This window comes from Pelecanus crispus, chromosome W (genome assembly GCF_030463565.1).
Source record: "Pelecanus crispus isolate bPelCri1 chromosome W, bPelCri1.pri, whole genome shotgun sequence".
Taxonomy (NCBI): Eukaryota; Metazoa; Chordata; class Aves; order Pelecaniformes; family Pelecanidae; genus Pelecanus; species Pelecanus crispus.
This window is the reverse complement of record NC_134675.1, coordinates 4,312,982-4,339,327: the sequence shown is the minus strand read 5'-3', so window position 1 is coordinate 4,339,327 and position 26,346 is coordinate 4,312,982. Positions and strand designations below refer to the sequence as shown.

The 26,346-nt window shown below is 46.8% G+C and overlaps 1 protein-coding gene across 1 annotated transcript in view; it reads right to left on the bottom strand.

The window, feature by feature from the left end:
• Nucleotides 1-26,346, bottom strand: part of LOC142596570 (3',5'-cyclic-AMP phosphodiesterase 4D-like) — a 223,626-nt gene that overhangs the window by 120,869 nt on the left and 76,411 nt on the right. The window lies entirely within an intron of this gene.

Below are 26,346 nucleotides of genomic sequence, written 5' to 3'. Positions count from 1 at the left end.
TATGGTGGTCCATTTGCTTGGGCGGTATAAAACATCCTCCTTGAAGGGATACCTTTCCTTCACGCTTGACAGAAGTCGCCTCCAGAGGCTGAGCGGTTTTGCCCCTTTTCCAATTGCTTTGTCAATGCCCCCTTCCCTGGAAAGGGATCCCAGCTGCTTGGCTTCCCTACCCTCTAAATCCAGGCTACTGGCCCCGTTATCCCAGCATCGGAGCAGCCAGGTGATGATGTGCTCGCCTGGATGACGACCGAAATCTTTTCGCATATCTCGCAGCTCACTCAGGGATAGGGATCGGGTGGTCACCATCTCATTTATGGGTTCTTCCTCCTCTGGTTCTCGTGATGGCCCTGGTTCATCTTCATCCCTTACTAAACGAACTGATTTCCTCGTGTATTTTTTCTTCTGTATAGGGGCAACTGATACCGGCGCAGGTTGGTTCTCTGGTTTAGCCACAGTGTCTGTCACTGGGGTTTGAGTAGCCGCAGTGCTCATGGCTGTGGCTGGAGTAGCCACAGTGCCTGGGGCAGGGGTTTGAGTAGCTGTAAGGCCTGTAGTGGGGGTTGGAGTAGCCGCAGGGCCTGTAGTGGGGGTTTGAGTAGCCACAGTGCTTGTTGTTTTGTCATCAGATCCAGAGACCTTCTCTTTCCTTTGAGGGTACTGATTAGCGTTGACCACGGCTCGATAGGCATGGGCCAGTCCCCAGCATGTTGCAATGATTTGTGTCTCTCTGGAGCTACCAGGGTGACAACATACTTCTTCCAAATACTTTACTAATTCTTCAGGATTCTGCACTTGTTCAGGGGTGAAGTTCCAAAACACTGGAGGTCCCCACTGCCCTAGGTACTTGCGCATACGTTCCCACACACCCTGCCACTCATAACTATCCAGTCTTGGGGTAGATCTCTGGATGGTATTTTTAAACTGCTTACTGACCTTTATCAAAACGGAAACAACATTCCCAAGAATTATCAATAGAAGTATCTTAACTGCCCAGGGGTGTTCAAGATACAGGAAAGTTGTTGTAATGAAGGAGGAAACATCATAGAAGAAAGCAGCAAAGGTGCCATTCTGTATTTCCTCCACAACAAGCCTCTCAGAGTAAGAAGTATAATTGCTAACTCTCTCTATGAGGTAGTACCCGAAGTACAGTAGTGACTTCTGTATGAAACCCAAATACCAAAGAATGCTCAAGGTCAGGGTTTTGATAAGTAGCCTCCCAAGCAAAAGATCATGAATCACTGCAGAGCATAGCACACTACACAAACTGACAGCAAGCTTTAACGCGTGCTGCAAAAAAAAGAACATGGTGCAGATCAGAACTAATATCGTGACCGGCAACTGTTAACAGACTCCTTAATACACTCTGGTTAATCTGTTGTTATCTCAAACCCTTCGTGCCCCACGTTGGGCGCCAAAAAGGACTGTCGTGGTTTAGCCCCAGCTAGCAACTCAGTACCACGCAGCCGCTCGCTCACTCCCCCTACCCCGATGGGATGGGGGAGAGAATCGGAGGAGTAAGAGTGAGAAACACTCCTGGGTTGAGATAAGAACAGTTTAATAATTGAAATAAAGTAAAATAGTAATGCTAATAGTAACAGTATAATAATGATAATAATAATAATGATACACGAAGCAAGTGATGCACAATGCAATTGCTCACCACCCGCCGACCGATACCCAGACAGTTCCCGAGCAGCGATCGCTGCTCCCCGGCCACCCCCCACCAGTTTATATACTGAGCATGACGTCATATGGTATGGAATAGCCCTTTGGTCAGTTTGGATCAACTATTCTGGCTGTGCCCCCTCCCAGTTTCTTGTGCGCCTGGCAGAGCATGGGAAGCTGAAAAAGTCCTTGACTAGCATAAGCAGTACTCAGCAACAACTAAAAGCATCAGCATGTTATCAGCATTCTTCTCCTACTAAATCCAAAACACAGCACTATGCCTGCTGCTAGGAAGAAAATTAACTCTATCCCAGCCGAAACCAGGACAAAGATAAAAGCCAATAATGAATTAATGCTTTGCTATCTGTGTGGGTTGACCCTGGCTGGATGCCAAGTGCCCACCAAAGCTGCTCTATCACTCCCCTTTTCAACTGGACAGGGGAGAGAAAATATAACGAAAAAGCTTGTGGGTTGAGATAAGGACAGGGAAATCACTCACCAATTACTGTCACAGGCAAAACAGACTCGACTTGGGGAATATTAGTTTAATTTATTACCAATCAGTTCATCACGCTGTCTCTGCCGCTCTTTCCTCCTCAGGGGAGGACTCCTCACACTCTTCCCCTGCTACAGCGTCAGGTCCCACCCATGGGACACAGTCCTCCATAAACTTCTCCAATGTGGGTCCTTCCCACGGACTACAGTTCTTCATGAACTGCTCCAGCATGGGTCCCTTCCATGGGGTGCAGTCCTTCAGGAACAGACTGCTCCAGCGTGGGTCCCCCATGGGGTCACAAGTCCTGCCAGCAAACCTGCTCCAGCGTGGGCTCCTCTCTCTCCATGGGGCCACAGGTCTTGCCAGGAGCCTGCTCCAGCGTGGGCTTCCCACAGGGTCACAGCCTCCTTCGGGCACATCCACCTGCTCTCATGTGGGGTCCTCCACGGGCTGCAGGGGAATCTCTGCTCCGGTGCCTGGAGCACCTCCTCCCCCTCCTTCTTCACTGACCTGGGTGTCTGCAGAGTCATTCCTCTCATATTCTCACTCCTCACTCCAGCTGCACTTTGTGTCCAGGTGTTTTGGGCTTTTTTCCCCCCCCTTCTTAAATATGTTATCCCAGAGGCGCTACCAGCATCGCTGATTGGCTCGGCCTTGGCCAGTGGTGGGTCCATCTTGGAGCCGGCTGGCATTGGCTCTATTGGACATAGGGGAAGCTTCTAGCAGCTTCTCACAGAAGCCACCCCTGTAGCCCCCTGCTACTGAAACTTTGCCTCACAAAACCAATACACTATCTAATTCAATAATGCACAAACAACCCATGGTAAATATTACAGACCAAGGCAGAGTCACTCTAAACTTATTTCAAGGACAGCTCAATTACAATAAAACTACTGTAACAGTTAATGTACATTGCAATAGTTCTGATACAGTCTAAGGGTTTTAGATGGTAAATGAAATCAGGTCATGCACCAAATAGAGGAATTCTGGTAATACTGCTTGTCTTGTCCTTAGCTGAGTTATTTCATGGAGCAGAATATCTATGTGCAGGAAATTTGTCATTAAATGGTTTTAGGCAAATCCCTTTGGAGAAATACAGAGCGTATCACTGTATATTACCTCTTTTTTTATACATATCTATCTTGTTTCCAAGAGATTTTATGGATTACTGGGCAAATAGGTATGATATTCATACAGTATCAGATACATGATGTATAGGGTTAAGCTGAAGAAAGCTTTATAAAGGTAAACAGGAAAATTAAATAGGAGCTATGCAAGCTCAGTGTTTTACAATAGGACATGTGTCCTTATCAAACAGGGCCATTCTGATTTCAGGGCAACCATTGCTCTCTGAAAAATTAGTTAAAAAGTGTTTCATTTAAGTGAATTCATTCCCACATCCATGAGGCTATGGAAATTTAAGTCATCTTAAGCAGCATTCAGTTATAATCCAGTTATAAATTGCCACAGATAGGCACAGATTGTTTCTTTTAGCTATGTTTTCTAGACTATCTTAGAATACGTCCACGTTTCATTCTGAAAATGGGAGCTGTTTCACATTGCTAACACATGGATTTTCAGATGACACAATGACACATCCAAAGTCAGCAGAGGGAAAGACAGGCAGAGTTAAAGGATCATCTAAGCAGATTGCTGACCCCAAGGCTTAGGAGGAGTTTTTTTGATCACGTGTTAATGTTCTAGATAAGGGAAATTTGCCTCATTCCTGACACTATTGCTGTATAACACCCTAATTAATGGCTCTTGAGTGGACTTGAAGGACAGAATTCTCACTGATTACACAACCTCCAAAAATCTTTAGAAATGTAGAACACCCCTATATGTCTTTATGTGCAGTGCTGTAACATAATCCCAACCTAAAACATAGAAACTTATCATCCTACTGATGCTATCTCACTTGAAGCCTATTTTTGAGCATATATTGATGTGGAGGAGGATTACATTACCCAACATCAGAAAAAGGATAGTCATAAATAAGATTAAATGGAATAGCCATAAATTTGATGGAATAAAGTCAGATAAAGCTATGTTGAGATTTTAAAGCTATGTTGAGATTTGCTTGCAGATAGAAAAATACATCTGATTTTGATTTGACACTTACCTTACACAGAAATCATATTGACAACTGTGATGACTTTATGGGGATATTCATGACTGGGAAGATTGAGATACAGTAAGTACAAAATTATTTCTGCTCTGTGTAAAAGTGCATCAATCTCTAGCTTGGCAATCACAGAATATTTTTTAAGGCAACTTCAGTTAACAGACTTTGTTTTCTTTCCCACTAGAAACACAAATTTATGAGAGCATCTAAAACTACTCTCTCACTTAGAGATCAAAGTAGTTACGAAAAACAGTCTATCAACATAGAATCATAGAATGCTTTGGGTTGGAAGGGACCTTTAGAGGTCATCTAGCCCAACCCCCTGCAGTGAGCAGGGACAGCTTTAACCAGATCAGGTTGCTCAGAGCCCCGTCCAACCTGACCTTGAATGTTTCCAGGGATGGGGCCTCCACTACCTCTCTGGGCAACCTGTTCCAGTGCTTCACCACCCTCATTGTAAAAAACTTCTTTCTTATGTCTAGTCTAAATCTATTCTTCTTTAGTTTAAATCCATTATTCCTTGTCCTGTCACAACCGACCTTGCTAAAAAGATTCTCCCCATCTTTCCTGTAGGCCCCCTTTAAGTATTGGAAGGTTGCAATAAGGTCTCCCCGCAGCCTTCTCTTCTCCAGGCTGAACAACCCCAACTCTCTCAGCCTGGCCTCATAGGAGAGGTGCTCCAGCCCTCAGATCATTTTGGTGGCCCTCTTCTGGACCCGCTCCAACAGGTCCATGTCCTTCTTGGGCTGAGGGCTCCAGAGCTGGATGCAGTACTCCAGATGGGGTCTCACCAGAGCAGAGTAGAGGGGCAGAATCACCTCCCTCGACCTGCTGGCCACGCTGCTTTTGATGCAGCCCAGGATTCGGTTGGCTTTCTGGGCTGCAAGCGCACATTGCCGGCTCATGTCCAGCTTTTCATCCACCAGTACACCCAAGTCCTTCTCCGCAGGGCTGCTCTCAATCCCTTCATCCCCCAGCCTGTACTGATATTGGGGGTTGCCCCGTCCCAGGTGCAGGACCTTGCACTTGGCCTTGTTGAACCTCATGAGGTTCACACAGGCCCACCTCTCCAGCTTGTCCAGGTCCCTCTGGATGACATCTCGTCCTCCTGGCGTGTCAACCGCACCACTCAGCTTGGTGTTGTCTGCAAACTTGCTGAGGGTGCACTCGATCCCACTGCCTATGTCATTGATGAAGATGTTAAACAGCACCGGTCCCAGTACGGACCCCTGAGGGACCCCACTTGTCACCGGTCTCCATGTGGACATCGAGCCATTGACCACGACCCTCTGGATGCGACCATCCAGCCAATTCCTTATCCATCGAACAGTCCACCCATCAAACCCATATCTCTCCAATTTAGAGAGAAGGATGTTGTGGGGGACTGTGTCAAAGGCTTTACAGAAGTCCAGATTGATGACATCCATTGCTTTTCCCTTGTCCACTGATGCAGTCACTCCTTCATAGAAAGCCACTAGGTTGGTCAGGCAAGACTTGCCCTTGGTGAAGCCGTGCTGGCTGTCTCAAATCACCTCCCTGTCCTCCATGTGCTTGAGCATAGCTTCTAGGAGGATCTGTTCCATGATCTTCCCAGGCACAGAGGTGAGGCTGACAGGTCAGTAGTTCCCAGGGTCCTCCTTTCTTCCCTTTTTAAAAATGGGCACAACATTCCCCTTCTTCCAGTCAGCAGGGACTTCACCTGACTGCCATGACTTTTCAAATATCATGGAGAGTGGCTTGGCAACTACATCAGCCAATTCCCTCAGGACTCTGGGATGCATCTCATCAGGTCCCATAGACTTGTGTACATTCAGGTTCTTCAGGTGGTCTCAAACCTGATCTTCCCTTACAGTGGGAGGGGCTTTACCCCCCTGGTCCCCATGTTTTGGTCCATCGATTCGGGAGGGGTGAGGAGAGAGGTTGCCAGTGAAGACCGAGGCAAAGAAGTTGTTGAGTACCTCAGCCTTCTCCTCGTCTGTTGATACTAGGTAGCCATTCTTGTTCATCAAGGGGGGTATGCTTTCTTTAACCTTCCTTTTCTGGCTGACATACCTGTAGAAGCCCTTCTTGTTATTCTTTACATCCCTTGCCAAATTCAGCTCCAGCCGCGCCTTGGCCTTCCTGACCTCCTCCCTACACAACTGGGCAGTTTCCCTGTATTCCCCCCAGGACACCTGTCCCTGCTTCCACTGCCTGTGCAGTTCCCTCTTACTCTTTAGTTTGACCAGCAGGTCTCGACTCAGCCATGCTGGTGTCTTCCCATCCTTGCCTGATTTTTTACACTTGGAGACTGATAGCTCTTGTGCTCTATGGAAGGTGTCCTTAAAGATCTGCCAGCTCTGTTCCGTTCCCCTGTCCCTGAGGACCGTCTCCCAGGGGGTCCTTCTGACTAACTCCTTGAAGAGCTGGAAGTTTGCTTTCCTAAAATTTAGGGTCCTGACTGTACTCCTCGCTTTTCCCATGTCCCTCAGGAGCGTGAACTCCACCAATGCGTGATCACTGCAGCCCAAGCTGCCTCCAGTCTTGACATCACCGATGAGCTCAGTTGCATTGGTGACCATCAGATCCAGTATCGCGTCCCCTCGGGTAGGGGTGTCTATTTCCTGGCTTAGGAAGTTGTCGTCTATGCATTCCAGGAATCTCCTGGATTGCCTACAGCTCGCTGTGTTGCTTTTCCAGCAAATGTCGGGGTGGTTGAAGTCTCCCAGCAGGACAAGAGTCTGCAAGCACGAAGCCTCCCGGAGCTGGAGGAAGAAGGCTTCGTCAGCAGGCTCCCCTTGATCAGGCGGCCTGTAGTAGACACCAACCACAAGGTTCCCTTTGTTGCGTCTGTCTCTGATTCTTACCCATAAGCTTTCGACCTGCTCGTGGCTATTCTTCAGGGACAGCTCTTCACACTGTATTGATTTCTTTACGTAGAGGGCAACGCCTCCACCCCTCCTTCCTCACCTGTCCCTTCTGAAGAGCCTGTAGCCATCAATAGCCACATTCCAGTCGTGGGATTCGTCCCACCAGGTTTCGGTTATGGCAATCAGGTCGTAGCTGCCTAGTAGCACAGCAGCTTCCAACTCCTCCTGTTTGTTCCCCATGCTGCGTGCGTTCGTGTAGAGGCATTTCATCTGGGCTGTTGGCCGTGTCACCTTCTTAGTGGAACATCCCTTGTTTCCCTCGGGGTGTTTCACGAAGGTTTCCTTGTGAGCTCTAACTATCTCAGGAGCCCCCGGCTCATCTCTGCAAGACTTCGACTGTGCTGCAGCATCCCCAGCATGCCTCTGGGCAACAGGTTGAGGGCTCACAGTAGCACCCCGTCCTTCTAACCATTGTGTACCATCCCACAGCTTGTCACAGGCAAGCCTGGTATGTTCCCCCTCCCCCTTCACACGTAATTTAAAGCCCTGTCAATGAGCCCTGCGAGCTCCTTTATTATCCATTATTCCTTGTCCTGTCACAACAGGCCTTGCTAAAATGATTGTCCCTATCCTTCCTGTAGGCCCCCTTTAAGTACTGAAAGGCTGCAATAAGGTCTCCTTGCAGCCTTCTCTTCTCCAGGCTGAAGAACCCCAACATGATCACATAGATTTCAAATGCTGTAGAACCAGGTTGCAAAATACAGTGGGCTGTACCAGTGATATATCTCAGACAATTTGCTCCCGCTTGTTACTATTTTGTATCTTTAATTTTAAAAGAAAAAACTGATATCTGGTCTGCTTGCAGAGACATTTCCAATGGGCAGCACACGTTTCACAATCTGTGCACACTTTCTGAGCAGGAGGTGTTGGTTAGAATAGAATAGAATAGAATAGAATAGAATAGAATAGAATAGAATAGTTCAGTTGGAAGGGACCTACAATGATCACCTAGTCCAACTGCCTGACCACTTCAGGTTAGGAAGGCAGAACTTGCCTTGCATATGTGCCAAGAGCCACAGGACATGGTTACATTTTTCACAAATGCATTGTTACTCCTCCTCATAAAGCATCTGGAATTTGACTCCATGTAATAAAGAGGGAGAATTTGTCTTGGAGATCAGTAACACTGAGTACCGATTTCAGATTTTTTTTTCCTGAAAATCTACTCATGACACATCCTTTTTTATTTTAAGCCTGGTTTAGCTATCCACGTGTAATTATTTCAAGTGTCTTTGATTCAGCACACAAATGAAAGAGTTAACTTATTTTTTGCTTGGTGGCCCGGCGCGCATATGCAGCACTTGGGTGGTACGGTTCATTTTGCTAAGAGGCAAGGGATCATCCTAAATGGAATTACTCGGGTGAGTTTTAGTTTCCCCCATCAGAGCCACGCAGCAAGGCAGGATTTTTGCCTTTTCCAGAGAGGCGGAAGAGCAGGGGGCGCTGGGGCAGCCCCCCGCCCCCCACCTCCCCTTCGCTGACGTCAATGGCATTCTTATCAGTCCGCCTGCGACAGCAACGGTAGCCCTCAGAGGCCGCTCGCTTGCGCGCGGCGCGCCCCGGCCGCCGACAAGCTGCGGAGTGGAGCCGGCGGCAGATCGGGCGGCCGCCCGGCTTCCGGCGCTCTTGAAGGGGTTTCTCGTGACGTGCGGGGGGCTCCTCGCGGCAGCCGGCCGGCAGCGGCGGGCGCGACGTCCGAGCCTCGCGCCGTCCAGCCTTCCCCCTGCCTCCCGGCAGTGCCAGGTCGGGGAGGGGAGCGGCCGAACCCGGCGGCGGATCCAGTCACGCAGGAGAAACTGCGTTTCTCTTGCGTCCCCCCCCCCCCGCCTTCCCGCCGCCAGGCCGGGCCGAGGCGAGCTGAGGTGACCGTGGCCCCGCGGAGCGCTCCCTGCGCGCCCCTGCGCCGGTGGACCTCGTACCCTGCTCTTGGCGGAGCTTGTGCCGGTGGGATCAAGAGGACTGGCAACCTTCTCGAAGGCGGCGGCGGTCCCCGTCGCCCTCCCGCGCTGCCCGGCACCACGGGGAGCTCAACCGGGAGCCAGAGAAAAGTTGTTTTTTTAAAGACACAGAAGGTTTTAAAAAAATGCAGCTTCCAGCTGAAGTATCTAATTTAAAATATTATCCCCGAGGGGTTGAGTCTTTTCCCTTTCATGCCTGCTTCGTGTCACAATCAGCGTCCTTGTTTTCCATGGCATTACACCCAATTACAAGAGTACAAGTGAGAGAAAGACCTGGCACCTTATGGTTTCTTTTTGCACCATAGGTGGTGAGTTTTTAAGAAACTACATTCCTTCTGGAGCATTTCAACTGTGTTAATCTGACATTGGTTCAGCGCAATGCTGTGAAAACCTTGTGGAAAGAACAGGCATTTGAAGTCAGTGTGGCAGTGCGGAGGTCAAGGCCACTGATACACAGATGGGATATGATGTTGAACTGCAGACGCTGCATTGTAGAAGACAAAAAGGACAAAGACATTCTGAGATTTTATGGGATTAAATTCCTTCCAAGCACGAGCTGGTGGGAAAACTGTGGCAGAGGTGTACAGCAATTAGAACCAGTGCCAGCCAGCTCCAAGAAGGACCCGCCGCTGGCCAAGGCCGAGCCAATCAGCGACAGTGGTAGCGCCTCTGTGATAACATATTTAAGAAGGGGGGGAAAAACCCCCAAAACACCAGGACACAAACTGCAGCTGGAGTGAGGAGTGAGAATATGTGAGAGAGAGGAACGACTCTGCAGACACCAAGGTCAGTGAAGAAGGAGGGGGAGGAGGTGCTCCAGGCACCAGAGCAGGGATTCCCCTGCAGCCCATGGTGAAGACCATGGTGAGGCAGGCTGTGCCCCTGCAGCCCATGGAGGTTAACAGTGGAGCAGATATCCACCTGCAGCCCATGGAGGACCCCACGCTGGAGCAGGTGGATGTGCCCAAAGGAGGCTGTGACCCCGTGGGAAGCCCATGCTGGAGCAGTCTCCTGGCAGGACCTCTGGCCCCATGGAAAGAGAGAGGAGCCCACACTGGAGCGGGTTTGCTGGCAGGACTTGTGACCCTGTGGGGGACCCACGCTGGAGCAGTCTGCTTCTGAAGGACTGCACCCTGTGGAAGGGACCCATGCTGGAGTGGTTTCTGAAGAACTGCAGCCCGTGGGAAGGACCAATGTTGGAGAAGTTTATGGAGGACTGTGTCTCGTGGGAGGGATCCCATGCTGTAGCAGGGGAAGAGTGTGAGGTGTCCTCCCTTGAGAAGGAAGGAGCAGCAGAGACAACGTGAGGAACTGACCACAACCCCCATTCCCCATCCCCCTGCGCTGCTCGGGGGGAGCATGTAGATAAAATCGGGAGTGAAGTTGAGCCCAGGAAGAAGGGAGGGGTGGGGGGAAGGTGCTTTAAGATTTGGTTTTATTTCTCATTACCTTACACATGTTCTCACTCCTCATTACCCTATTCAGTTTTGATTCGTAATAAATCAAACTAATTTTCCCCAAGTTGAGTCTGTTTTGCCCGTGACAGTAATTGGTGAGTGATCTCCCTGTCCTTATCTCGACCCATGAGCTTTTTTGTTATATTTTCTCTCCCCTGTGTAGTTGAGAAGGGGATTGATAGAACAGCTTTGGTGGGCACTTGGCATCCATCCAGGGTCAAACCACCACACCTGATCTCCATCTATGACAAGGTGACCCGCTTAGTGGATGAGGGAAGGGCTGTGGATGTTGTCTATCTGGACTTTAGTAAAGCCTTTGACACCGTTTTCCACAATATTCTCCTTGGGAAGCTGGCAGCTCATGGCTTGGATGGGCATACTCTTCGCTGGGTAAAAAACTGGTTGGGTGGCCGAGCCCAGAGAGTATTGGTGAATGGAGTTAAGTCCAGTTGGCGGCCGGTCACAAGCGGTGTTCCCCAGGGCTCTGTTTTGGGGCCAGCCTTGTTTAATATCTTTATCAATGATCTGGATGAGGGGGTCGAGTGCACCCTCAGTATGTTTGCAGATGACACCAAATTGGGTGGGAGTGTCGATCTGCTGGAGGGTAGGAAGGCTCTACAGAGGGATCTGGACAGGCTGGATCGATGGGCCGAGGCCAACTGTATGAGGTTCAACAAGGCCAAGTGCCGGGTCCTGCACTTGGGTCACAACAACCCCGTGCAACGCTACAGGCTTGGGGAAGAGTGGCTGGAAAGCTGCCTGGCCGAAAAGGACCTGGGGGTGTTGGTAGACAGCCGGCTGAACATGAGCCAGCAGTGTGCCCAGGTGGCCAAGGCGGCCAACAGCATCCTGGCTTGTGTCAGGAATAGTGTGGCCAGCAGGAGCAGGGAGGTGATTGCCCCCCTGTACTCGGCACTGGTGAGGCCGCACCTGGAATACTGTGTCCAGTTTTGGGCCCCTCAATACAAGAAAGACATTGAGGTGCTGGAGCATGTCCAGAGAAGGGCAACAAGGCTGGTGAAGGGTCTGGAGCACAGGCCTTATGAGGAGCGGCTGAGGGAACTGGGATTGTTTAGCCTGGAGAAGAGGAGGCTGAGGGGAGACCTTATCGCTCTCTACAACTACCTGAAAGGAGGTTGTAGTGAGGTGGGCGTTGGTCTCTTCTCCTAAGTAGTTAGCGATAGGACAAGAGGAAATGGGCTCAAGCTGCACCAGGGGAGGTTTAGATTGGATATTAGGAAAAATTTCTTTACTGAAAGTGTTGTCAATCATTGGAACAGGCTGGCCAGGGAAGTGTTTGAGTCCCCATCCCTGGAGGTGTTTAAAAGATGTGTAGATGTGGCGCTTAGGGACATGGTTTAGTGGTGGACTTGGTAGTGTTAGGTTAATGGTTGGACTGGATGATCTTAAAGGTCTTTTCCAATGTAAACGATTCTCTGATTCTATGAAAATGTAAGGAAGAAAATAGAAAAACAGTCTGTCCCCATATCTACAGTATTCACAAGAGGTGATTCTTCTTCAGAAGGTCAGATGTGTTGTAAATATATCCTGCAGCATCAACAGGATTAAGCCACAGTTGGCCTAGTCGGAAAAATGACTGAAAAACCTGTATTAAAAATTGTTTTCTGCATCCAGGCTTAATCAGTTCACAGATAGCTCCCTAAAGCCAGGACTAAATTCCTTTTTTTTTTATATTGTTGTCATCACTCTTCCAGATGGAGCAATAAAGGTGAAAATGCAGACCGGCCATCAGATTTGTTAGTGAAAACAACTATTACAACACCAAGTGGTATGTTGTGACAGTACTATCATTCCTGCCACCTATGCAGCAAGGTGAAAATCCAGTGAAAGCAAAGCTGAAAAACTAAGTCAAATCTAGGCCAGGCCTGAAAAGGCTTAATTAAATCCTGCTTTCTGAGGTTGTTATTTTAATCCCAGACTGGGCAGTCAAACCATGAAAGCAACTGAGATGCAAGTGAAATGGAACCAAGCTTTCTACTCAACTGAATACACTTTTAAAAAAATGGTTAGGCTTCATGCATACTGGCCAGCAACAGAATCATAGTAAACAATTTTGCATTAATTCTGTTTATATTGAATGCAATAGTTTTAAGATCCAGTAGAACTGACAGCTTTGAATGGGGAGTTTTATGCCAAAAGTCCTTTGCTATAGCCTATGATGAACTCAGAGTCTCTGGCACCAGTTAAAGAATTTTTTGTTATTTGTTTATGTATAGATTTTGAATTAAATTCAAAAGTTATTGTGAGATCTCTGAATCTAAGCTTATAAAAAACAACTTTGATTGTGTAACTCTTTTAAATGTGATAAGAATTCTGTTTGTCTAGGATGTAGATTCCAGTTAAGAAGATCAATGTAACAGCAAAGCCTGCCAGAAAAGAATTTCTACACCATACAAAGTGCTTTATCTCTGCACTTGCAAGAGTAAATAAAATCCCAATGATTGTGACATTTATAAAGGTATTCTGAGACCATCTAAAAAGATTATAAAATTGAGCCTTCTTATTAGTGTATTAAAAAAAAAAATGACCTGAAATGCTTTTGTGAGTGTAATACGAAGATATTAGAACCATTATTGACCAGAAAATACCCACATATACAAAGTTATTATATACATTGTACTGGGAAGATATGTCAATATATTGAAAAGTGAAAGTCAAGCAATTTAAAAATAGAAGCCAGATTATATTTTTTTCCAGGATTAGTAGCCATAGGATATGTATTTCTGAATATTTTTTGATATTTTTGTGTCCTGGTTTTGGCTGGAATAGAGTTAATTTTCTTCCTAGTAGCAGGCACAGTGCTGTGTTTTTGATTTAGGATGAGAAGAATGTTGATAACACACTGATGTTTTAGTTGTTGCTAAGTACTGCTTATGCCAGTCAAGGACTTTTCAGCTTCCCATGCTCTGCCAGGCGCACAAGAAACTGGGAGGGGGCACAGCCAGAATAGTTGATCCAAACTGGCCAAAGGGCTATTCCATACCATATGACGTCATGCTCAGTATATAAGCTGGGGGGGGTTGGCCGGGGAGCAGGGATCGCTGCTCGGGAACTGTCTGGGTATCGGTCGGCGGGTGGTGAGCAATCGCATTGTGCATCACTTGCTTTGTATACTATTATTATTATTATCATTATTATATTGTTATTATTATCATTACTATTTTACTTTATTTCAATTATTAAACTGTTCTTATGTCAACCCAGGAGTGTTTCTCACTCTTACTCCTCCGATTCTCTCCCCCATCCCATCGGGGTAGGGGGAGTGAGCGAGCGGCTGCGTGGTGCTTAGTTGCTGGCTGGGGCTAAACCACAACAAATACAAAATAGAATATTAGCCTGGGATGTGAGTTTGTAAAAGGCCTTTTCTTTTGTTTTTAAAGGCGGGAATTGAGTTGGATAGAAATAACAAAATGAAAAATATTTATTAGATTGAGAGTGACAAAGAGCATTTACATGTTTGTGTGCTATGGGTATCTTCTGAAAAACACATTTTTAGGACACCATTAATATGAACAGCTTAATATAGGTGTACTGGTTTTGGCTGGGATAGAGTTAATTTTCTTCATAGTAGCTTGTATAGGGCTATGTTTTGGATTTGTGCTGAAAATAGTGTTGATAATACAGGGATGTTTTAGTTACTGCTGAGCAGTGCTTACACAGCATCAAGGCCTTTTTTGCTCCTCACACTGCCCCGCCAGCGAGTAGGTTGGAGGTGCACAAAAAGTTTTGAGGGGACACAGTTGGGACAGCTGACCCTAACTGACCAAAGGGATATTCCATACCATATGACATCATGCTCAGCAATAAAACTAGGGGGGAGGTTGGCGGTGGGGCCACTGCTTGGTGACTGGCTGGGCATCGGTTGGTTGGTGGTGAGCAATTGTTTTCATTTGTATTGCTTGTCTTTCTTGGGGTTTATTTTCCTCTCTCTTTGTTTTTTTTTTCTCTTTTCCTTACAATTTATTATTATTATTGTTGCTGTTGTTATTGTATTATTTCTTTTTAATTATTGAACTGCTTTTATCTCAACCCACAAGTTTTCCAACTTTTACCGTTCTGATGCTCTCCCCCATTCCACTGGGGGGAAGTGAGTGAACGGCTGTGTGGTGCTTAGTTGTCAGCTGGGGTTAAACCATGACAATAGGTATATAACCTTCCACATAGTTTTCTTTCAATTTGTGAGTTCCTCTCTCTTGTTCTCCTACTCTTCACATAGCATAAAAGCCACACCAAACAACACGATGTGCTATTCTTTTTTTTGGTCTATCTGAGAAAACAGTTGTAATGATTATGGCTGTCTTCACATAGTTCAAATAAAGTGGTAATTTCAAAAGCATTCACAGAAGTTAAAAGGACACATTTAACTGACTCTTACTAAGAATTCTGGTCCTAAATGCAAGTATTGAACATATTCCCCTAGGAAGTAAATTGAGGTGGACTGGCATATGTGTGCCAGTGACTTTTGTGCATATAAAGCGCTTCTAATGATTGGATTCAACCTCTGGTGATGTATACTGTTAAGCTGCAGGGAGTCTGCAGATACACATCTGCTAATTTCTCAAATAATAGATGGCATTTACCACAGACTGAAAGATGTGAAAATGCTACAAAACACATTCACACTTGAAAATATGTGTGGTATTTATCCTGAAATTAAAATAATTGTCTGAGGTGAGTTAAATTCATTCAAAATATCCATAGGTGTATGGGTGTAAGCAAAAGTACAAAGAACAAAATATTTACATATCATTCAAGGTACTGCACAAAGATCAAAATCCATTTTATCAAAAACATCCCCCTTTAAAAACAGGATGTCTGGTTCCTCCAGTGCTTCAGGAAAGCACCCTTTACTCAACTTGAGTAAGGATTTCACAATATTTTACCTTGCCTCTGCCAAAAGTTTGGCAGTGCAGTTTACCATAGGAATACTTCTCTGTAATAAGATAAAAATATATACAGTGGGAAAATTAAGTGAGAGTGGGAAGTTCTCATTATAACTGTAGTCCTGCTGACTAAATCTAGATGAGTGATACATATACTGCAATTACGTCTTGAATAGGGCACGTTTTGTATCTCTGCCTAAATCTGGGTATGAAATCTAAAGTCTTCAGCATTTTAAAATGTGACACAGATATTGTATTATGAAATTTCTTTTGTTAAAAATCTGAAAGATTCTTTATTTTTAAGCCTCTGGTCTCATAGGCATTAGGATCCCCTCAATACCATATACCCACTCCCAAGCTAGTGGCAATTACCTCGGTATTGTGTGAATTAACCTCTGTAAGGCATGCATCTTTTCCTTTTTTTTTTGTCCACTCATATGTTCTCACATTTACTTTAGACCCTGCTGCACTCTGGCAGAATCACAGACAGAGGAAAGAATAAAAGGCCCTTGGATTATTGAGGACACTTCCATGTAGTGATGCACTGTACAGTCCAGTCAGGCCCTGGAAGAGTCCGCAGGGTACATGTCATGGTTTAACCCCAGCTGGAAACTAAACACCACACAGCCCCTCGCTCACCCTCCCCCCCCCGGTTGGATGGGGGAGAGAATCTGAAGAGCAAAAGTGAGAAAACTTGTGAGGTGAGATAAGAACAGTTTAATAATTGAAATAAAATAAAATAGATAATAATAATAAAAAAATAAAATTGTAGTGAAAAGGGAAACAAAAAAATGAGGAATAAACCCCAGGAAAAACAAGTGATGCAACCACTCACCACCCGCCAACCAACGCCCAGCCAGTCCCCGAGCAGTGATTGCTGCTCCCTGGTCAACCCTCCCCAGTTTCTATACTGAGCATGATGTCATAAGGGTATGGAATAGCCCTTTGGGCAGTTTGGGTCAGCTGTCCTGGCTGTGCCCCCTCCCAGTTTCTTGTGCACCTGGCAGAGCATGGGAAGCTGAAAAGTCCTTGACTAGCATAAGCAGTACTTAGCAACAACTAAACCATCAGTGTGTTATCAACATTCTTCTCCTACTAAATCCAAAACACAGCACTATGCCTGCTACTAGGAAGAAAATTAACTCTATCCCAGCCGAAACCAGGACAGTATGTAACACTTTGCCTTCTAGACTTTTGAACAGCTTAAAGCATATCAGGAATGTTACTTCTTTTTGAACAAGAATTTATTCTATTTTAATTCCATCCTGTTATTCAATAAAATCACCGAGGCGAAGGGCTCCGGAGCGGCCGCTCGTACCGGGCACCCTCGCTGAGGCAGCAAAAGCGCAGGGCGAGAGCGGGCAGCCCAGCCCCCCGCCTAGAGCGGGGAAGGGCGGGAAAGGGCGAGCTGCTGACGTGGGGCAGCTCTGACGCAGCGTGGGCGGGGCCAGGAGTGACGGCGGCCAAACCCCCACCTATAAAAGCAGCCCCCAGGGAGCGCAGCGACCAGGACGGGCGAACAGGGTGTGGCGCGTCAGGAGGGCGCGGTGCATCAGTTCGCGCAGCAGTTCGCGCAGCAGTTCGCGCGGTCAGGGCAAGCGGGGAAGGCCAAGTGCCCCCGCTCCTAGCTCAAGAGGTAGGTTTGGTAAGTTCAGCTGGTGAGAGGGAGCCTAGGCATGGCCATGGTATCCACCCGGCGGAAGGCTGTATCCACCCAGACTGAGCTCCCAGGGAAACACACAGCCATCCAGGTCTCCGGCTGCAGGGAGTGCCACCAGCTTGCACTGGGAACAGATGGCAGCGGAGTGAACAGCTGTGTGCGCTGTGATCAGGTGGACTATCTACTCGGCTTGGTGGCAGAGCTAAGGGAGGAAGTAGACAGGCTATGGAGCATCACGGAGTCTGAGCAAGAGATAGACTGGTGGAACCATGCTCTGAGCTCCCAGAAACCTGACCAGGGACAGCCTCCAGAAAAAGCCTGTGACCAAAGGGATCCAGTATCCTCCCCCCACCAGGATGTAGGCAGGGTCTTAGAGGGAAGCAGCGAGTGGAAACAAGTCCACAATCGGGGCGGCAAGTGAACCCTCTCCTTGCCCACCATGACTCCCCAGGTGCCTCTGCACAATAGGTTTGAGGCTCTAGATGTGGAGGACCAGTCAGTGGATGATGTGGGTGTCGATCCATCTACACCAGAGGAGTCACCAAGACCACAAAGACCTACCCCCCATATTACTACCACCTCCACAAGGAAGAAAAGATGGGTCATAGTTGTAGCAGACTCCCTCCTGAGGGGAACAGAGGGTCCAATATGCCAGGTGGACCCTCCTCATAGGGAAGTCTGCTGCCTCGCAGGAGCCCAGGTCTGAGATATCACTAGGAGACTTCCCAGGCTGGTATGGCCCACGGACTACTACCCCTTACTGCTCTTCCATGTGGGTGGTGATGAAGTTGCAGTGCACAGCCCAAGGGTGATTAAAAGAGACTTCAGGGCCTTGGGACGCTTAGTGAGGGAATGGGGGGCACAGGTTATCTTTTCCTCCCTCCTTCCAGTTGTGGGAGGTGACATTGGAAGGAACAGGCGGATCCAATCTCTTAAGACATGGCTCCAAGGCTGGTGCCACCATCACAACTTTGGGTTCTTTGACAAAGGCACAGCCTACATGGCACCAGGCTTGCTGGCGACAAATGGGAGCCACCTTTCTCAAAGGGGAAAGAGGGTCTGCACAGGAGCTTGTGGGGCTCATTGACAGGGCTTTAAACTACATGTGAAGGGGGAGGGGGAACATACCAGGCTTGCCTGTGACAAGCTGTGGGATGGTACACAATGGTTAGAGGGACGGGGTGCTACTGTGAGCCCTCAACCTGTTGCCCAGAGGCATGCTGGGGATGCTGCAGCACAGTCGAAGTCTTGCAGAGATGAGCCGGGGGCTCCTGAGATAGTTAGAGCTCACAAGGAAACCTTCGTGAAACACCCCGAGGGAAACAAGGGATGTTCCACTAAGAAGGTGACACGGCCAACAGCCCAGATGAAATGCCTCTACACGAACGCACGCAGCATGGGGAACAAACAGGAGGAGTTGGAAGCTGCTGTGCTACTAGGCAGCTACGACCTGATTGCCATAACCGAAACCTGGTGGGACGAATCCCACGACTGGAATGTGGCTATTGATGGCTACAGGCTCTTCAGAAGGGACAGGTGAGGAAGGAGGGGTGGAGGCGTTGCCCTCTACGTAAAGAAATCAATACAGTGTGAAGAGCTGTCCCTGAAGAATAGCCACGAGCAGGTCGAAAGCTTATGGGTAAGAATCAGAGACAGACGCAACAAAGGGAACCTTGTGGTTGGTGTCTACTACAGGCCGCCTGATCAAGGGGAGCCTGCTGACGAAGCCTTCTTCCTCCAGCTCCGGGAGGCTTCGTGCTTGCAGACTCTTGTCCTGCTGGGAGACTTCAACCACCCCGACATTTGCTGGAAAAGCAACACAGCGAGCTGTAGGCAATCCAGGAGATTCCTGGAATGCATAGACGACAACTTCCTAAGCCAGGAAATAGACACCCCTACCCGAGGGGACGCGATACTGGATCTGATGGTCACCAATGCAACTGAGCTCATCGGTGATGTCAAGACTGGAGGCAGCTTGGGCTGCAGTGATCACGCATTGGTGGAGTTCACGCTCCTGAGGGACATGGGAAAAGCGAGGAGTACAGTCAGGACCCTAAATTTTAGGAAAGCAAACTTCCAGCTCTTCAAGGAGTTAGTCAGAAGGACCCCCTGGGAGACGGTCCTCAGGGACAGGGGAACGGAACAGAGCTGGCAGATCTTTAAGGACACCTTCCATAGAGCACAAGAGCTATCAGTCTCCAAGTGTAAAAAATCAGGCAAGGATGGGAAGACACCAGCATGGCTGAGTCGAGACCTGCTGGTCAAACTAAAGAGTAAGAGGGAACTGCACAGGCAGTGGAAGCAGGGACAGGTGTCCTGGGGGGAATACAGGGAAACTGCCCAGTTGTGTAGGGAGGAGGTCAGGAAGGCCAAGGCGCGGCTGGAGCTGAATTTGGCAAGGGATGTAAAGAATAACAAGAAGGGCTTCTACAGGTATGTCAGCCAGAAAAGGAAGGTTAAAGAAAGCATACCCCCCTTGATGAACAAGAATGGCTACCTAGTATCAACAGACGAGGAGAAGGCTGAGGTACTCAACAACTTCTTTGCCTCGGTCTTCACTGGCAACCTCTCTCCTCACCCCTCCCGAATCGATGGACCAAAACATGGGGACCAGGGGGGTAAAGCCCCTCCCACTGTAAGGGAAGATCAGGTTTGAGACCACCTGAAGAACCTGAATGTACACAAGTCTATGGGACCTGATGAGATGCATCCCAGAGTCCTGAGGGAATTGGCTGATGTAGTTGCCAAGCCACTCTCCATGATATTTGAAAAGTCATGGCAGTCAGGTGAAGTCCCTGCTGACTGGAAGAAGGGGAATGTTGTGCCCATTTTTAAAAAGGGAAGAAAGGAGGACCCTGGGAACTACCGACCTGTCAGTCTCACCTCTGTGCCTGGGAAGATCATGGAACAGATCCTCCTAGAAGCTATGCTCAAGCACATGGAGGACAGGGAGGTGATTTGAGACAGCCAGCACGGCTTCGCCCAGGGCAAGTCTTGCCTGACCAACCTAGTGGCTTTCTATGAAGGAGTGACTGCATCAGTGGACAAGGGAAAAGCAATGGATGTCATCAATCTGGACTTCTGTAAAGCCTTTGACACAGTCCCCCACAACATCCTTCTCTCTAAATTGGAGAGATATGGGTTTGATGGGTGGACTGTTCAGTGGATAAGGAATTGGCTGGATGGTCGCATCCAGAGGGTCGTGGTCAATGGCTCGATGTCCACATGGAGACCGGTGACAAGTGGGGTCCCTCAGGGGTCCGTACTGGGACCGGTGCTATTTAACATCTTCATCAATGACATAGACAGTGGGATCGAGTGCACCCTCAGCAAGTTTGCAGACAACACCAAGCTGAGTGGTGCGGTTGACAGACCAGGAGGACGAGATGTCATCCAGAGGGACCTGGACAAGCTGGAGAGGTGGGCCTGTGTGAACCTCATGAGGTTCAACAAGGCCAAGTGCAAGGTCCTGCACCTGGGACGGGGCAACCCCCAATATCAGTACAGGTTGGGGGATGAAGGGATTGAGAGCAGCCCTGCGGAGAAGGACTTGGGTGTACTGGTGGATGAAAAGTTGGACATGAGCCGGCAATGTGCGCTTGCAGCCCAGAAAGCCAACCGTATCCTGGGCTGCATCAAAAGCAGCGTGGCCAGCAGGTCGAGGGAGGTGATTCTGCCCCTCTACTCTGCTCTGGTGAGACCCCATCTGGAGTACTGCATCCAGCTCTGGAGCCCTCAGCCCAAGAAGGACATGGACCTGTTGGAGTGGGTCCCGAAGAGGGCCACAAAAATGATCCGAGGGCTGGAGCACCTCTCCTATGAGGCCAGGCTGAGAGAGTTGGGGTTGTTCAGCCTGGAGAAGAGAAGGCTGCGAGGAGACCTTATTGCAGCCTTTCAGTACTTAAAGGGTCCTACAGGAAAGATGGGGAGAATCTTTTTAGCAAGGTCGGTTGTGACAGGACAAGGAATAATGGATTTAAACTAAAGAAGAATAGATTTAGACTGGATATAAGAATGAAATTTTTTACAATGAGGGTGGTCAAGCACTGGAACAGGTTGCCCAGAGAGGTGGTAGAGGCCCCATCCCTGGAAACATTCAAGGTCAGGTTGGACGGGGCTCTGAGCAACCTGATCTGGTTAAAGCTGTCCCTGCTCACTGCAGGGGGTTGGACTAGATGACCTCTAAAGGTCCCTTCCAACGCAAAGCATTCTATGATTCTATGATTCTAAAATCTTTCAGTTGCAAAACTGGTATGAATGAGAAAGTTATATAGAGATATACCCACTCAAAATAATCTATTATTCCCAATGTCCTATGATGTGACCTACTTATTTTAATCTGTAACCTTTGTTTTTTCTTGTTATGTCCAGCTGCTTGTATTTAGAAGTTTGATCTGTACAAATATAGATGTTTAGCTTGCCACAATGATATTTAAGTGTATCATACTGAAAGGAGACTAATTGTTAATTAATTAATATTTAATTATTAAAGAATGATTGATTACACTTCCAATGTAATAAAATAAAATCTATAGCAAAAGAGTGGTAGATTCCATTTCATAACCCTAAACTTAATTGGGAAACCTGAAGCTAATCAATACAAACCATGAAGCGTGTTGGACAAAGCCCATGAAAAATATGCAAGAAATTCCATTTAATTAACAGGATATTGGTTTCTGCTGGATTTAAGATGCAGAGCCATGCATGTGAAGAGTGTAACTCAGGTCCAATAAGAAGCAACAAAAGCATAGAGTAGCAAATTAATTCAGTTAGATTTATAACCTCATAATCATTGCAAACAGTTTATTTCTCTATCACCATGTTTTTTGTATACATGACAATATCTGAAGGGGTTTTCTTGATGCTAAGCCACACACTTCCTATGTTTTAATAAATGAAATGTAGAAGTATTTGATAGCTTGTTAGAGCAAAATATATGCAATTTTTCAATATCTCATGAAATAGGTTTGGGTTACTTTTTGATGCAAAATTTTAAAGTGTAAATAACTTCTAAAAAGTGCAATTTTGCAATTATGATTTATTTTATGATTAAATTAAATTACTTTTTTTGTTATATTTACAGGTCTTTACTTAAAGGTCCTTTGGCACTGTGTTTGTAATATAATAGTAATGTAATATAATCAGTAGTTGTGATAGTATACGGAAGCTCAGAAACTCATTCTTTTGGACATGAAAGCACTGTACAGCAAACAGGGAGTTATCCCAGGCTGGTCTCAGTCACAGGAGAGAGATGGCACTTTTAGGGAGCAATTCATCTCCCTTTAAAGAAGACATCTAAAGTCAATTTGCATGTCTGCATATTCACATTGACTATAAAAGGACTCTAAAGAGCCTTGACAAAATAGATGTCTACATCCTAGATGTCTAAAGCAGATAAGAAAAGTCCCATCTTAGAAGTCTGTTCTTACATGAAGAGCTCCCACCTCCTACCCCCTAATTTATCTGCAATAGGAACACTCATCATGCTATAGCGTACTTGGCTGATATTGAAGATCAAGTATGCCACTGATATTTAAATGGCTTCTTTCAGCACAGTTTCCAAAAGGAAGTCATGTGGATATATTGAATAGAACAGGACATATTTTGATCATCAGCTGCTATATATTTACATTGAAAAATCACTGCAAATTTTAAAGGCCACCATGGTTGCTACTGCTTCTCACAGTTTGAACATTTGATTCCTGTGCTGCTGCACTTCTCAATTTCACAGTTTCTTACTTTTTGCTACTGCATTTTCTCCCACATTTATACCTCAGGATGAATTCTTAAAATAGTAAAAAATACTTTTTCATCTAAATGGGAGAATTTTGATCTTGCTATATTAGTCACTTTGTGTGGCGGGTTGACCCTGGCTGGATGCAAGGTGCCCACCAAGCTGCTCTATCACTCCCTCTCCTCAGCTGGACAGGGGAGAGAAAATATAACAAAAGGGTTGTGTGTCGAGATAAGGACAGGAGAGATAATTCACTAATTATCGTCACGAGCAAAACAGACTTGACTTGGGGAAAATTAATTTAATTTATTACCAATCAAATCAGAGCAGGATAATGAGAAATAAAAATAATTCTTAAAACACCTTCCCCCCACCCCTCCCTTCTTCCTGGGCTCAACTTCACCCCTGAATTCTCTACATCCTCCCCCCGAGCGGCTCAGTGGGACAGGGAATGGGGGTTGCGGTCAGTTCATCACACGTTGTCTCTGCCGCTCCTTCCTCCTGATGGGAGGACTCCTCACACTCTTCCCCTGCTCCAGCGTGGGGTCCCACCCACGGGAGACAGTCCTCCACAAACTTCTCCAATGTGATTCTTTCCCACGGGCTACAGTTCTTCAAGAACCGCTCCAGCGTGGGTCCCTTCCACGGGGTGCAGTCCTTCAGGAGCAGACTGCTCCAGCGTGGGTCCCCTACGGGGTCACAAGTCCTGCCAGCAAACCTGCTCCAGCGTGGGCTCCTCTCTCTCTGTGGGTCCACAGGTCCTGCCAGGAGCCTGCTCCAGTGTGGGCTTCCCACGGGGTCACAGCCTCCTTTGGGCACATCCACCTGCTCCAGCGTGGGGTCCCCCACGGGCTGCAGGTGGATATCTGCTCCACTGATAACCTCCATGGGCTGCAGGGGGACAGCCTGCCTCACCATGGTCTTCACCAGGGGCTGCAGGGGAATCGCTGCTCTGGCACCTGGAGCACCTCCTCCCCCTCCTTCTTCACTGACCTTGGTGTCTGCAGAGTTGTTTCTCTCACATATTCTCACTTCTCTCTGTTCGGTTGCAATTGCTGTTGCGCAGGTTTTTTTCCCCCTTCTTAAATATGTTATTACGGGGTCACAGCCTCCTTCAGGCATCCACCTGCTCCGGCGTGGGGTCCTCCATGGGCTGCAGAGGAATCTCTACTCCGGTGCCTGGAGCACCTCCTCCCCCTCCTTCTTCACTGACCTGGGTGTCTGCATAGTCATTCCTCTCACATATTCTCACTCCAGCTGCAGTTTGTGTCCCGGTGTTTTGGGGTTTTTTCCCCCCTTCTTAAATATGTTATCCCAGAGGTGCTACCACCGTCACTGATTGGCTCAGCCTTGGCCAGCAGCGGGTCTGTCTTGGAGCCAGCTGGCATTGGCTCTATTGGACATAGGGGAAGCTTCTCACAGAAGCCACCCCTGTAGCCCCCCTGCTACCAAAACCTGGCCACGCAAACCCAATATACTTTGCTTTACCAAACCCCTTTTCATCTTTCCCTTATTCTTTTCCCCATATCTTCTGCAGTAGTTCCCTTTCGCTACACTTTTGTTTTCTGTGATCTAACCTTTCCTCAGTTAGTGTTCCCAAAGACACTTCTTCTAGGAAGCTTAGCAACAAAACCCCTCCATCTTAAGTGTCTGTTTCTGGTTTAGCATTGACATAGTTTAGTGACACTGTGCCTTCCAGTCACCTAGTTTGTGACACTGGCGATCAGTTCTCACTGTGATTGCTAGCTGTACCATGTGGATGATGTGATGGGGCTCTACCTGTCTGATGTATTGCTCTGGATACTCCATGACATGAACTCTGAGAACAGCATGATCAGGAGGATTTTTCAGCAGGAAGGACTCTGCACAAACTGCATTTGAAACATTCCCCAGAAGAATTCAAAAAGCTTAGTAGCATCAGAAAGGGTTTTTAATCATTCTATGAAGAGCAGGAAAAGTGTTTGTAATATATCTTTCTTCTTGGCATAGTGCTGTACTGCAACATGTTTTACTAGGATTTTATATGCCCCAAGAAAGCACCTATGCATACTTCTGTGCTTATACCATGAAATTTGTTGCTATGGAAATATCAAAACTAGTCTATGACTAAGAATCGGCAAACCCGTTCAGGCAAAATAGTATCCAGTCTCAATCTCCATTCAACAGTGAAAATGAATTGTAGCCATTTTCATGCTTTATAGTGGCTTAATATCTTTTCTACATCATTAAAGTCTTTTAGCCACTTCTTCAATGCGCACAGGCCCCAGCTCACCCAGTTCAATGCATAATTTGGGCACAGCAATTCCAGCAGCATCTCTGAGAAATCAGATTAAACTGAATTAGATTAAATTATTCTTACTATTCTTTGCCTTCTCTTGCTTCCTTTAAATTTCTTGGCACAGAAGCATTTTCTAGATTAGTTGTAGCACTGACTGCACTACCTTCCTTCTAAACATTAAAACCTCAGATGATTTATTGCTTCTGACATGTAGAGTGCACTCTGGGGATTAACTGAATAGAAACCTTCAGATCAGGGGGAATTTAAAAAGAGCAACAGTAACTTCCAGCAGAGTGTGTCTTGCGTCCTGCTGTCTGAGCAGCTTCTCCTGCTGGAGAAAAGTAGGAGACCTCAGGCAAACAACTGTGGGGGAGCACGTAAGGTAGATTTGCTGTGTGTTCACATGCATGCATATCTTCTCTTCTGGATATCACATTTTCTTTTACTGCCAGGGATTTTACTGTGTTATAAGCTTTCTAAAGTTAGTCCCTTGGAACAAAGGAAAGATTTTCAATATCTCTATCTCTGGTTAAGATAACAGACTTCTTATGAGACAAACCCCACAATTAAAAATAAGTGTAATATCTATCAACAACTGAAATGTCTCATGGAAAGCAATCTGAAAACAATGCCCAAAATTGCCTCTTAAAGGAATACATTAACAAAGGATTATGATTATAATTGTGACAGGCAACAGAAGCAGTTCATGAGTGATCTATGCGTTTATCTGTCTCGCCTCCCTATGTATTTAATTACCATGAATTTAAGTATGATTGCAGAACATTCTTAACTAAGGATACTTTTCTGTGTATAGAATAGATTTAAAGATTTAACTCTCTGTTCCCTAATTAGCCCTACACACAAATGCTCAGATTAAATGGTGAATTCCTTGGAAAATAAAATAGTACAGAACTGCTGAGACTGGGTCTTTTAGAGGTAAATGAGGATAGATTAAACCAAACTAACGATGTTAACACATTCCAGAGCCTAAGGAAAGAAATCATTGAACATGGCAAAGCCACATTTCTCCTCAAAAGAGCTGAAGTACCATTTCTTCCTTGAGTTACAATCCTATTATGAAATTAAAAAGACAAGAGCTTTGCAGAGAGTCAGTAAAAATCAAACCAAGTTCTATCTGGAAAAAAAATTTCACATTGAAA